Here is a 14590-nt window from a genome sequence, read left to right as displayed (position 1 = left end):
TAGAAGCAATAGGCTATGGTCCTGATCATCCTAAGCTTTGCCACTTTCTGAAGCCTAAAATCCAAAATAGCCCAATATTATGTGTACTACAAGGAATGATTGAGAAATTAAGTGCTTTAAAAAAAAAAAAAGGGTTGGCACACTACTTTGGATTTTCCAAAGGAGTGTGCGAACCTTTTTTCAAAAAATACGTAATCTTTTTGTTCAGCACCAGGGATTGTGCACAAGTAACTCTCTACATGAGAAATTAAGTGCCCCTGGGAAAAAATGCCCCCACCCCCCCACGAGTCACGACAAAAGTTCTTTCTCTTCCTGGACCCTGGCAGTTTAACAGAAATAGGTAAACTATGCTACCTGTTCCTACAGTATGTGAGGCCCCTTGTGGAAAGTGACCTTGGACCTAGAAATGCATAGAGCGCACGCACATCAGTGGTGGTTTGGCTGGACCAAACAGAAGATAACTGAAAAGAAGAGATAAAGTTCCGCAACAATGTTTGATGCTCCCAAACAAAGTTTAATGCCACAATGTTTCGGACCCGCGGTCCCTTCATCAAATTGCAACAGATGCAACAGCACTTTGATGAAAGACCGCGGGTTAGAAACATTGTTTTGTTTAGGCCTATCTTTGCGTTTCAGGCCTCTGAAAGTGAAAGTGAAAGCCCCATTGGGAAACTTCCATTGTCATTGTGACACAGCACTCCACAGCACACAAGTGAATACTGCATACTGCACACAATGGAATTGCATTTATGCCTGACCCGTGCAAGGGGGCAGCCCTCAATGGCGCCCCAAGGGAGCAGTGCGGCAGGACAGTACCAGCTCAGGGTACCTCAGTCATGGAGGAGGACGGGGGAGAGCACTGGTTAATTACTCCCCCCGCCAACCTGGCGGGTCTGGAGTTGGACCGGCAACCTTTAGACTACAAGTCTGATGCCCTAACCGCCTACCTGGACCTAGACCTGGATCTGGAAATAGACCACTTGGCTGGCTAATCTACTAATCCACCCCTGACTAGATATGAAGTTTTAGTTGGTTGAATGCATCAGATTAGGATGGATCTGGGTTTTTGTCTTTGTACAGCAGGTGTGTAGAACCGTTCAATGGATGGCACACGGGTCACTTGCAAATGTGTGCTGTGCAGTATGTTTAATCTGTCATGCAATGTAGTTTGTATATTTATTTATGTGTATTCATTGGGCAGCCATGGCCTATATTGGTTAAGGAGATAGGCTTTAGATCACAGGGCTGCAGGCTCAAATCCCACCAGAACCTTCCACTCCCACTTCCACCAGTCTCGCTCCATGGCTGAGGTGCACTTGAGCAAGGCACTTAACCAAGTGATACCTGGTTACAGGGCTGCTGACAGCTTAGACTGGGCCATGGACAAAGCAATCTGGAAGGGCCCCCCAGCCCAAGAGATATATTGTAATGAGGACCCAATTCTGGGCCCCCTCTCTCTCTGGGTCAGGGGCAACTGCTCCCGCCCCCCCGCCCCCCACTCATGTCGGCACCCCTGCCTGGTTATGCCAGAGCAGCCGAGTAGCAGAGAAAGCCACCTGCTGTGCTTCTTCCCATGCCCACTTAATCACTGGCCTTCGAACCATGCAGGTGTCTGATTGTTTAAAGCGGTCACCTTCAACCTCACTGGACTGGACTGGACTGGCTTCCCAGCTGGAGACAGAAAAACCTGCTGTGAAATTCACAGGAAAGTGTCAGCACCACGAGCTATGAGCATATCGATGTGTTGTCGATCTGGCCTGACCGTCCCGCTGCGCTACAAACTGCTCCTGGATCAGTGGTTAGGATTAGAGCCTTTTCTTTTTTTTTATTTATATTTTATTGTTGTTTTTCTTTTAGGGAAAGGGAAGTGGGAAACAACACACATTAAGAACAGAACTATGTACATACAGGGAGTGTGTCACTTACATATTCATACATTAGGATACATTTTACATTATGGAGTCATAGTTATATGGATTAGAGCCTTTTCACACTACAAGCGCTATACTGTCGACAAGACAGAAGCATTTTTTTTATCAGCGGCGAAAATGCATGGAAACTGATTAGTCCTTCCACACCAACACGATGGTAGTTGGGCAGTAGTGGCACGTAGTCCGTTGTAGTGGCATAGTGCACAGATATAGTGCTGAAGCACCTGCCCCTTTACTCTACTAAATGCCCTTTTTGAACAATTGTATCACAATGGTCCATGTTGATAATATGATATCTATGATATGATAATCTACGTGTACATGCTTCACAATCAAAAGCATGTGACAATAATGCCCAGATATAAAAAATGGTCTCTCATCTAAGGCAGCTAGAAGTTTCACATCATGCCCCCCCCCCCCCCTTCAGCACCTGCCCCCCAAAATGTCTGTGCACACCACTGTCTAGTAGTGTTGTTCATATTCTCTTAGTGTTGAACTAACACTACACAATTTATTTGTTTTGTTTGGTCTTTTTGACTTTATTTATGATAGGACAGTGAAGTTGGTGACAGGAAGCGAGTGGGGAGAGAGAGAGACAGGAAAGGGCCAGCAAAGGACCTGGGCAGAGAATCGAACCCAGGTCAGCCGCATGGTAGACGAGTGCCCTACCGGTTGGCCACGGCAGGGCCAACAATACACAATTTATTATGTACATGTAGCGCATTTCGAATGAGAATGAACGTGTGCCATTGGTGTGTCTTCCCAGCGGGATGGGGATGGAGGAGCTCGTGGTTTCAGGTTTCAGGGCCGGGAGGGTCGGGAGCCGGGAGCCGGGCCGACAGACGTTAGTCACCCCTTTCCTGTAACACATACAGATTCACTCATTGAAACCGGAGAAGGGTCCCTAAGTGAAGTGAAGCGGAGGGGAGGGGAGGGGAGGGCAGGATGTTGCAAAATCAATATTGTTTACCTCATGCAGCCTAGCCAGCAGAAATCATCAGCAAAAGAGGGGTGGGGGTAGGGAGGGAGGAAGCACTACAGTGTTGCCAGATGTACGATAATTATCGTATTTGTACCATCAATTTGTCCATTTTGTCCTCTGTAAAATCAAAAGCACATGATGTACAATAACTTCAGAGTTGTCATTCAGTTCATTTAGATGCCTTGAAACAACAATTTGGGTCTTGTACGATAATTTCCTCCCAAAAAGCCCCCCAAAACGATAATTTTGAGGTTTTGGTATGATATTTCAGCATTTTCCATCTGGCAACATTGGAGCATTATAAACTGCTCCTGTTTCCTCTGTCTGACTGTAGAGAGAATTGTTGAGAGCATGTGGTTGATTGTTAAGTCGAGAGAGACAGAGAGAGAGAGAGAGAGAGAGAGAGAGAGAGAGAGAGAGAGAGAGAGAGAGAGAGAGAGAGAGAGAAGGTTGCCAAGAAGAGAAGAGGATGGGTGCAATAGACAATCACTGTGGATGCCACAGGTGTCCCATTGATACTTCCTGTGTGTGGACACCGTCATGATAAAGATTTAACTGAAGAAAACACGTCTGACAGGCGGACAAAGATGCGTCCAAAAGCAAAAATATGAAGAGAGTAACGCGAAAAATGGCTGCAAAGATCGTGTTTTGGCAGATTTAAAGAATGTGTTTCAGACGGACAGACGTATCTAAAAACAGTCAACAAAACTAGAAATGCACTCAGAAAGTGCAGACACCGCAGAGGAAGCTGTTTGATAGAACATTTGACTATGTTACACCCTATTTTTTTCTCAAGTATTTCTGCCTTGTTTTCGTGGAGTTAGAAATTGGAATGTCAAAATTCGCCCTGTCCCGTAATAATGAAGAATCTTTTTTTTAATTTTCTATTCTGGATCGGAATCGTGATCCGGATAACCACCAAAATTTAATCAAATGTTCCTTTTGCCATTTCTAACAACTCCATAAAATGTCATCAAAATCCAATCATGACTTTTTGAGTTATCCTGCTGACAGACAGACAAACCAACGCGACCGAAAACAAAACCTCCTTGGCGGAGGTAAAAAATAATTACAAAATGATATCTAGGCTCTTATGGGGCTGGAAAGGCCTATTCCTCCTTTAGGGACAGGACGATGAACACCAGACCAAAATATAAAGAGAATATATGTCATGAGGCAGCATGAAATCTAAACATTTGTGTTGTCAGTAAAGTCAGCATTTCAACTGAACAATGTATGAGCATGCTCTCCATTGCTGAATATTTATGTCCTTGAGGACATACTGCAGATCATTTTTCATGAACTTAAAACTATTTTCTGTCCTGCTATCAACCAACCGCAAAGGAATGCACCATACTTACTCAAAATTAATGTTTATCTTCTTCGCCCATCCTACAGGGTGGAAAAAGCATTGTCTCTTATAGAGGTCACAGGGGTCAACTCCTCCAAACAAAGTTAATATAGGCCATGCAGTGGAGCAACGACCAGGGCCTCAAAATTGATGAACCATTACAATTATTATTTTAAGGCTGAAAAAACACTGTTGTCTTGCTTGCTTCAAGGTTCAAGTTCAAGGTCATTGTTTTTAGCCCACCCACAGAGCAATGTAGCATTCCGTAGCAAGCACCACAGCTTTTGGAAGAGTGCTCTAGCATGGTAAGGTAGCACAACGGCACATGTTGCTGAATGTGCTGAACATATTGCGAGGAGAATAGAACCTCATATTCGTTTGCACAAATACTCAGTCTAATGGAATTAAGTAAAGTTTCATAAAATTGAAGACCTATTCCCTTAACGTGATGGAAAGTTAAACAGAGAGAGGGAGAGAGAGGGAGAGAGAGGAAATTGCACAGATGTAACATTCAAAAGCACATAACAATTAAACAAATAATTGCTCGAGGCATTGTGTGTGTCTTTTATGATCTGATAATAGTGTTGCAACAGCTTTTCACTTTCTAGCATGCATACAAATTGAGGAAAAACCTTCAAATGAAGGAGAATGGCACGACAGAGGAAAGGAATTATATAACATCCATGACACAATAACATAGTTTAAAACAGCTTTTACAAGAACTAGGGATAAATATCAGCTGTGCACCACCACAAGATTCATTCATTTCTCTACATCGCTCCATCTTCTCTATAATCGTACTTTAGACATCCTGCAGCTTCCCCTCTTAGTCCAAACATGACTGAGGCCACAAGCATGAGCAGTCCATTCCCTCTACCCCTTGGCAGCGGGGAGATCCAGTCCAAATGATGTTAAAGGGATATGCCACTATTTTGGGGCTTAATACAGTTAAAATCGTTGGCCGGGGTTTATAAAGGTGGGTAGGTGTCTTATTTTGCATGTAAGCCGTTGTCTTGCTTTAAGCAACACAACGCTTAACATGAAAAACAAGACACTTTACCACCTTTATAAACTCCAGCCAACGATTTTAACTATATTAAGCCCCAAAATAGTGGCATACCCCCTTTAATGATCAAGTCAAGTCAAGTCAAGTCAAGTCAAGTCAGCTTTTATTGTCAGTTTCTTAATATGCACAGGTCATACGAAATTATATTTCTCTCTCTATACCATAAAAGGACATAGACATACACAGAACTGACATTTAGGCCTACATACTGACGTCAAAGTGCAAGACAGGACAAGAAACAGTGATGGACCAATAACAGTAAAGTGATAAAGTAATGAATAATAACTGAGCTGTGCTACACTAATGATGTTAATGATGTGTACATTGCTGCCTGAACCCCAAACAGTGAGAACAGGGAAGCCAACGGGTTGGGGGTGGGGTTGTGTTAAAGGGACAGTTTGGTCAATTTCAACATGCAGTTGTAATGCTCACACTACCCTGGACTTGTCAGTGCCTGAGATTTTTTTTTCTTCTTCTTCAGCCGTTTCCGAGATCCTGGTCATTGTAATGGGGGCAGCTCTTTGTTTACATTTCAAAAAAACATTTTTATTTATTCCCAAAAACATCCAAGAGGTTATAAAACATCAGCAGACAACTAGCAAACAGCAGTACCTTTTGGGAAAATATTTGGAGTTGGCCTATGTTTCATTTTTTAAAAATGTAAACAAACGCTGCCCCCATTAGAATTGCTCATATCTCCGAAAGGGCTGAGCCGAAAAATGTGGCATCACCAGGTACTGACAAGTCAAGGGTAGCGTGAGCAATACAACTGCATGTTGAAATTGACCAAACTGTCCCTTTAAGGGGCCAGTTGTCCAAGGCACAGGAGGAGGAGGGGCCCAGAATTGGGTTGGGGGGGGCTTTCGGTTGACTTTGTCCTGGCTCTGGCCAAATAGTCAGAACAGAACAGGGAAGCCGACGGCGACGGGGCGGTGGGGGGACAGGGAAGCCGACCGGGGGGTTGGGGGGTGTGGTACGTTTGTAGATTGGTGTTAAGGGGCCAGTTGTCCAAGGCACGGGGAGAAGTGGGGCCCCAGAATTGCAGGGGCTGCTTTCAGATGACTTTGTCCTGGGCCCGGCCAAAGCTGTCGGCAGCAGGGAAGCAGACAAGGAGGAACAAAGGGGTCACCTGCCCTGGGCCCAGGGAAATGGGGGGCCCCATAATTGGGTTCTCATTACATTGAATGTATTGCGTGGGGGGTACCCTTTTCAAATGGCATTGTCCTGGGTCCAGCCAAAGCTGTCGGCAGCACTGAGTGGGAAGGGCAGATGATGAGGTGATGAGCACACTCTGCCTCCCAGATGTCAGATCAGGAGCAGCAGAAGACAAGGAGCTGATTATGCTCGTCCTCATCATGACATGGTTAGGGCAATCTGACCCCTGCTTTCTGTTCCTCCTCCTCGTCTGTGTCATTGAAAATAATAGTCTTGTCAGTACGCAGGGAAAAATTGCTGCGGGATAAAAGGGAGGTGAGCAGATGACCGTTAAATAAACAGATGGCGCAGAAAACGGCGGAATCAGTAGAAAAATGATCCCTGGAGTAATGCGCTGCTGCAGAGGAGAGAGAGGGAGGGTGTAGGGATGGGCAATATGACGATATATATTGTTATCGTGATATAAAAGTGTAAATCGTGACCTTTCTCCTATATCGTTTATATTGTGATAATAATTTTATCAATTTTCAATCATTTAATTACATTTCATGTTGTCACAATACACACTATACGTTAATGTAACTGTAAAAATAAGAATAAAAAGATCCATTTTAAAGAAAGGTTGTTTTGCGACATGAAAAAATAAAGAGCAACAAGGAGAATAACTGAAAACGTATGTAATTGTGCTATATCGTGATATATATCGTTATCGTGATATAAAGTAATCCATATCGTGATATTGGTTTTTTTCCATATCGCCCAGCCCTAGGAGGGTGTATTCTTTCGGTTTGGATGGTGCAGTTATTGTTGTGCTCGCCTCATGTCATGTAGGTCACAAGACAAGGTCTTTGTGGGCTAATACTAGAATGGTTAAGGCTTCTGTCAGCCGTGAGACGTTGAAAATACTACACTGAAAAGCAGCTTCTTGTAGGTTCTATGTTATAGAATAGTGAGTTCTCATGTATAGAATAGAATAGAATAGAATGGAATAGAATAGAATAGAATAGAAAAGAATAGAATAGAATAGAATAGAATAGAATAGAATAGAATAGAATAGAATAGAATAGAATAGAATAGAATAGAATAGAATAGACTTTGTCATGCAAGCATGACATTTGTCTTTGGTCTCACTGTTTAAAAACATGAATGGACATGCATTCCATTGCTCAAAACATACAGTAAATATACGCATACATCATTGCATACATCCATCATTGCATACATTACACTATATATATTGTATGTATGTTATGAGTGAGTACACCACCTACATGTTGCTGCCAATCATGCTGTCAATATCATTGTACGTATATGGACTGTGTATTTTTCACACTGTGTGAAAAATGACAGTAAATAGCATTTTAGTCCATCCTGTTATAGATTCTGAGCTTCAACGATCAGTAGAATACACATTTATAACCCTCACTTTTAAATAAATGGAATACAAAGCTGATACAAAACAAATGGTTCCACAAACAACCTGGCTATCTCTCACAGTTGTGTCAAGTGCCTTACAATAAAATAGTGATGTAATAGTGCCCCCCCCCCCCTTTATAGGTTTCTGCCCTTATGGTAAAATACACCATTGTCATTCTCTGTATCTCTGACTAGTCATCCCTGTCGCCTATATCAGTGGTTCTTAACCTTTTTTCTTGAAGCACCCCCTAACCTGTGTCCAAGACAAGCCGCGCACCCCCAACCCAAACGTCTACACGTGTATCCACACTAAAAATGATTTTAGTGATTAATTACAATGATTTTAGCTTTAGACATCTATCAATACTTTAATGACTTTACATGGGGACGAAAACATGTTTTAATTTGGTCATGATTTGGCCTAATTATTATGTTTGGAGGCAGAATTTTGGTCACAACCTCAACACAAACAAAATTCCGCGCACCCCCTTAAATCTCAGGCGCACCACCTGGGGGTGCCCGCACCCCAGGTTAAGAACCACTGGCCTATATCTATACCAGAGAGAGTAGAGAGAGAGAGGTTCCATTGGCCCATTGTTTCCTGGTTCTATTATGGCCCCCCTTAAGCAGACCTAGGCAGACCTAAGGACTGTTCTATTCATTGTAGGAGCATTATGACACTGCCCTTTAGGCAGACCGGAACCTGGTCGCGTTAGGTGCCCATAGAATCCTACTATGTTGGCATATCTCTATACTTAAAGAATCTCTGTCTATATCTGCATGTGTCTGGTACCCCACTCCCCTCCCCTCCTTCACCTTCTGCCTCTGTCTCATTCTCATCGCCTGATGTGTTCTGCTCCCGCCCATCCCAGACGGACAGAGTACATACATCTCTGAAAAGGTCATGGCACTTGTATCATACAATTTCCAGTCACCGCCGTGCCGTAAGGAGCTGCTGTCATGGGGCCTTGAGGCTGCTCTTGCACTGCTCTGCACTCCTCAACCCTTAAGAGGCAGCGTTCAGGGCTGGACTGGGAAAGCAATAGGGCCCCGGCACTTTTGGCTTAAAGGGGCCCCTCATAATTAGCGGCGCAGAACTGACACACCGGTGGGCCCCGCACCCTCATGGGTTCCTATTTTCAGAAATGTAAAAAAAAATTAAAAAAATTAATTAACATTTCTAAAAAAAATAGGGGCCCACAAAGGTGCAGGGCCCACCGGGAAATGCCCTCTATGCCAAATGGCCAGTCCAGCCCTGGCAGCGCCAAATCAACGCTATTTGCCATCTCAACGTGAAGCCAAGATTTGGAAACATTCCAACTTACATTCGAAAAATAATCAAAATCGTGATTGGACAACAACAAGTGAAATCAAACTCGTTCTGATGCTCATTAATCGTGATTTAATCGTGGCAATAGTGACCTCTTTTGAAACAAAACATCCTTGAAGCCAGAAAAAATCACCACCCTGGTAAGTTGGAGACAGGCTGGTGTTTCTGAGCCAGAAAAATTATCCCCCTGGAGTGGCATTTAAGGGAAATACAGGGTTTTATGCTATTGCCTTTACATAATTATTTGGCCATTTTTTGGTCTTTTTGGGTCCAACCTTGGCTCCAATTCATTCAAAAAAATCTGCAAAAATGGCCAATAATTCTATTTACTCTCAATGTCTATTATGGCCAGTCCATAATCGTGCAGCCCTAGTGCCAAGAGACGTGTTCATGAGTCGTGACCTTCCAAAGTAGACAGAGGCGTATTACAGTAGCTGAAGGTAAATTGCAACAATTTGAATGTTGCTCAATTGCCCCTTTTCCATTGCCGGTTTTCTAGTAGGCCTACTGCTCGACACAGCGTGACTCGGCCGCCACTTTTTGCTTTACGATTGAGCTGTGTCGTGCCTATTCGAAAAGCAAAAAGTGGTTGCCGAGTCACGCTGTTTCGAGCTGTAGTAGCCTATGCCTACCAGAAAACCGGCAGTGGAAAAGAGGCAAATGAAGCCAAGGCTGGTTCATGGGGGAACCTTAAAGGACATGCCCATACACTGCCACTATAAAACCAGTTGATAAAATAGACAATAGACAAAATCCATGTATTAGCTTAATAACGGAGACAGCAGCAAAAAAATAAAAAATGGTGTGGACCAGGCCCTATCTTGGGGCTAACGGTTAGGGCACTCGTCTACTGCGCGGCTGACCCGGGTTCGATTCCGGCTCGGATCCTTCCCCGTCTCTCTCTCCCAACTTCCTGTCACTACCTTCACTCTCTTATCTAATAAAAGGCTTGAAAAGTCCCCCAAGAAATGCTTTAAAAAATTGGTGAGGACCATACCTTATTGCAGACAATTCAGAAAAAGGGCCAATGTTCAAAATAGTGCACTTGTCCTTTAGGATTCCTTGAGGAACCTACGGTAAGAGTTCCTCAAAGAACCTTTAGTTTAGTGGGTCCTGTTTGCCACTGTAAGCGAACCGCTGAAGGTCCTCAGATGAACCCTTTAGAAAACCTTGAGGTTCTTCTAAGCACTTACAGGTTCATCAAAGAACCTTTTGGGGGTTCCCCCACAGTGACAACTGAGGGTTCGTTCAGGAACCTTTCATTTTTACCCTGTAGAGCAAGTGGTTATCAACCTTAATAGAACAAACACCCCCTTGGCCTCATCACAAGTCTCCCAACACCCCATGGACCTCATCATAAGCCTGCCAACGTCCCCTGTAGTATTATAGTAACAATTAAATTGACTAATGCCCCCAATGACACCTAAACACCGCCCTCTCTGAGCTGCATCCTTCTCAACGCCCCCTAGAGCTCCCCAACGCCCCCTGGGTGACTGTAGACAGTGTTGTGCGGCGACAGCAGTAAAACTGCTGTGAAAGGCCAAGATACTTAACAGCCTCAGAGGGATGAAAACTAGTAGCCTCTTTGTGCAGATGGCGTCGCCGGCGGGCCAATCCACAATTTGCAGAAAATATTCAACTACATCATAACAACATTGCTATGACAGTACCGAGAGCAAAGTAACAGATTAAGACACCATAACAATGTTGGTGACAGTAAGGTTCTGCCATAAGGGGTTAAACTCAAGTGGTGGCAATGCAATGTTTAGTCGAACTCTGAATTCCTGTGTTTTTTATTTCACATTCAGTATCATTAGTCAAGAGAATCACTGCTTGGCTTTACATTTTAGGCACCGTTAAACCCCAGTCATTGCAATGTAATTTTTAGGTCGAAAAGAGGCAGACTTCTGGCCAATGGCCACCAATGCAGTCTAGAATCACCTCAGGGTAACCCAGCAAGAAGAGGAGGAGAAAAAAAGGAACAAAACTGTGGCCTTCCCTCAATCTGTGGTGCAATCTTCCAGTCGTTCACCGTTTCCCGTTACCGGAAGACGAATCAAGTGGGATCAGCGTTGGGGCGTGGAGTCACACTCAGCTGGGTGTTATTTATTGTTCTTGCGCTCGTCCTGAAAAGAGACGAGAGAGAGCCGCGGACCGCGGCAGACTGTGGTCTATGGATGGCTGCCGCCCTCCGCAGACAGGAGCGACACAGAACCGAAACTGAACCAGGGCAAGAAAGTACAGTATCACCGCCAGTGATGAAAATTGCACACAGAGGCCCTGGGAAAGACACTGATAGGGCCCCCTCATACGGCCTGCCGAGATATGGCACAATATGGCCCCCACCAGCAATACAAGAGGGCCCTGGGCCCAGGGGCAAATGCCCTGCTCGCTCCCTTATAGCTCCGCCCCTGATCACCACATCACGGATAAGTGGCTAGGGCAATTCAGAACTCTTTTCCTCGCCAGTTATCTAACTTTACAGTATGCGCAGAGACGTTTCAGACAGAAAAGCAGAGAGTCAGATAGATACGTATTTACTTAATATCACATAGAGAGAACAGATACAGTACATTAAGAGATACAGAGGGCAGACAGATTAATAGCAAAAAAAATAATGTCAATAGATATACAGTATACAGTAGGAGCCACTTCTTTTCTCCACTTCCATGACACATCTAAGGGTTCATGAGTGGGGGATTAATGGGCATTGCCCAAACCTCGCAAGGACCTTACATGGAGCTGTCAACACGGTACCAAATCAGTGTTTCCAACCGTAAATACTGTAGGACCCTAGGCTAAGAGTTCCCAACCTTTTTCAGCAGGGACGGGACCCCCTTTTGGACCTCAGGAATATTTTCGCAAACCCTCACCCACCACCTGTTGCCTTTTTTGTCCATTAATATTGCTATTTTCCATTACGAAATAGTTTGTTCATTGATATTGCTAGAAATCCACAGGACAGCAAATACATCTATTAAAGGGGTATGCCACTATTTTGGGGCTTAATACAGTGAAAATCGTTGGCCAGGGTTTATAAAGGTGAATGCTACACGGATCCATTGACTTTCATTAGCTTAGCGACATATTCCCTCTTTTAACTTGTCTTAAAGCATGACAACGGCTTACATGAAAAATAAGACACTTTACTACCTTTATAAACTCCAGCCAACGATTTTCACTGTATTAAGCCCCAAAATAGTGGCATACTCCTTTAACCATACAAGTGAATACAGTACAAGTCCCTTTGGTCCACGACCGCCCCCTTCAGCACCTCCATGTCCGCCCTCCCTAGTTTGGGAACCACTGCTGTAGGTCAAGAGTTAGACAGACAGGCAAACTGGGGGAGTGGTAGGTTGAGACACTGTGTGTGTACTGTCTGTATGTATGACTGGAGTAGTCAGTCGTTGTCTGGTATGTCTTGGGGAAGCCCCAAAGACCCCACTCTTGCATCATACGTGCTCTGATGGTAAACGTACTATACTGTAGTATCCGTAGAAGACTAGCTGAGGACATCAGTTTTGACCTCCATATTTCCTGCCATGCCGATTGCCGCACCTCGACATGCTAACCCCTTGAGTCACTGGGTTCTGCATGGACTATACAACATTCATGTTGATGGCTATGCATTATACAGTATTTTAACTAAATGTTTTCAGACAGATCTTATTATATTATGTTAACAACATGAAGGGGGTATGTTGTCCCGGGCCCAGGAAGATAGGGGGCCCAGAATTGGGTCCCCATTACATTGTATGTATTGGGTAGGGGGGCTTTTCAGATTACTTTGTCCTGGGCCCAGCAAAAGCTGTCAGCGGCCCTGCTGATATCATTGTAATAAATATGATCATATTACAACACAAGAAGGAACTTATCCATGTATTATTCAATGAGCAAAAGTAATGGGTCATAATAGAAACTCTGTCCCCAGTAATTAAGACAATCGTTGTACAAAAGTGTCAATCACTTAGCCTGGCTCTCACGCAGACCCTTAGTGCTTCGCGCATCTTCGTTAAACTTCATGAGCTCGCAACGTGAGAACCAGGTTATCAATCACTACCTTCTTTGATGTAAACATCTTCATGTGTCTAACCAAAGGTGTAGGTTTGGCTTGGAAAGTGATGGGGACATTACAATGGCAACATGTCCGGGTATGCTATTTTTTGCATTATATTTGTGAAAAAAGTGGTGGGGACAAGCAAGCTGAAATTATGATGCCAATGTGTGTAACAGTAGCGTTGTGGAGTGCGCGCACATCCAGAGAAAACAGGTGCCGGACTTAAACAAGATGAAACAAAAAAAAGAACGAAGGTCCACACACTGTTGCTGCTCCCAGTTTATTCACGTTGTGTTGAATAAACTTGGAGCAGCAACAGTGTGCGGACCTTCGTTCTTTTTTTTTCTTTGTTTCATCGTGTGTAACAATCTCATTGTGTTGGAGCATTATGTAGCATCTGTGTTCTTCAGGTCGTGATGACAAAGGACTCCTTCTGATGTGACCTACATAGATCACGAATCATACAAATCTTCAAAATTGTCCCTGAGCTTAAGATATGTGCGTATTAGATGCATTTGTGTCATATTCTGTTACCATTTTTTATTTCCTTTTTTCCTCTTTTTCACCATCCAGGAGCACCTTCTATTTTTATTGTAAGTGTCTGACCATGTATTGTAAGCTTTTCTTTTCTGCGTATTGTACCATGTAAGCCTTGTACCAAATGTATTTGATTGTTATATAAAAAAACTGAAATTACAAAATAAAAATTGTCCCTGAGCCGCATACAGCCGGTTATCATTTTCTTTCAGAATATTTTATATCTGGGTGCTATATCTTTTGGGCTATTTAGAGGCACTGTCCTTTCATGTTGTTGGTGTATTGTTGTGCATTATAATAAAGGTCTTCTCTTTTCAGTGCTCCTCTTACAGCCAAGGCTTTGAAATTGACCGCCAGAAAAGGTCAATGACTGTCATGGCACATGCACCTTGTGCATTTTCCGCTACCCTAAAATCTAAAATCACAATGAAACATAATTCTGACAACTGACTAGCTGGCAAAATAACCCTTTTAAATCCCCTTTTGTAAATCCCCTTTTCTAAAGAGTTATTTTTGACGCTGCATAGCCATAGAACTTCAATTCAAAGTTGCCAATTTTTGTGATTCAAGTCCGCACACCAAGTTCCTGTTACTCTTAGGGACATGCTGCCCGAAACGTTACGATATTGAAATAAGAGAAATGAGAGCTTGGTGTGCAGACTTTATGGTAACACTTTATTTTAGGGATGCATCTATTAGCACTAATACATACAATGTTAATGCCTGCATAAGTAACTTGTAAGGCATGTACTAAGCAAACACTAA

This window comes from Engraulis encrasicolus, chromosome 17 (genome assembly GCF_034702125.1).
Source record: "Engraulis encrasicolus isolate BLACKSEA-1 chromosome 17, IST_EnEncr_1.0, whole genome shotgun sequence".
Lineage (NCBI taxonomy): Eukaryota > Metazoa > Chordata > Actinopteri > Clupeiformes > Engraulidae > Engraulis > Engraulis encrasicolus.
Note: the sequence above shows the minus strand (reverse complement) of the source record.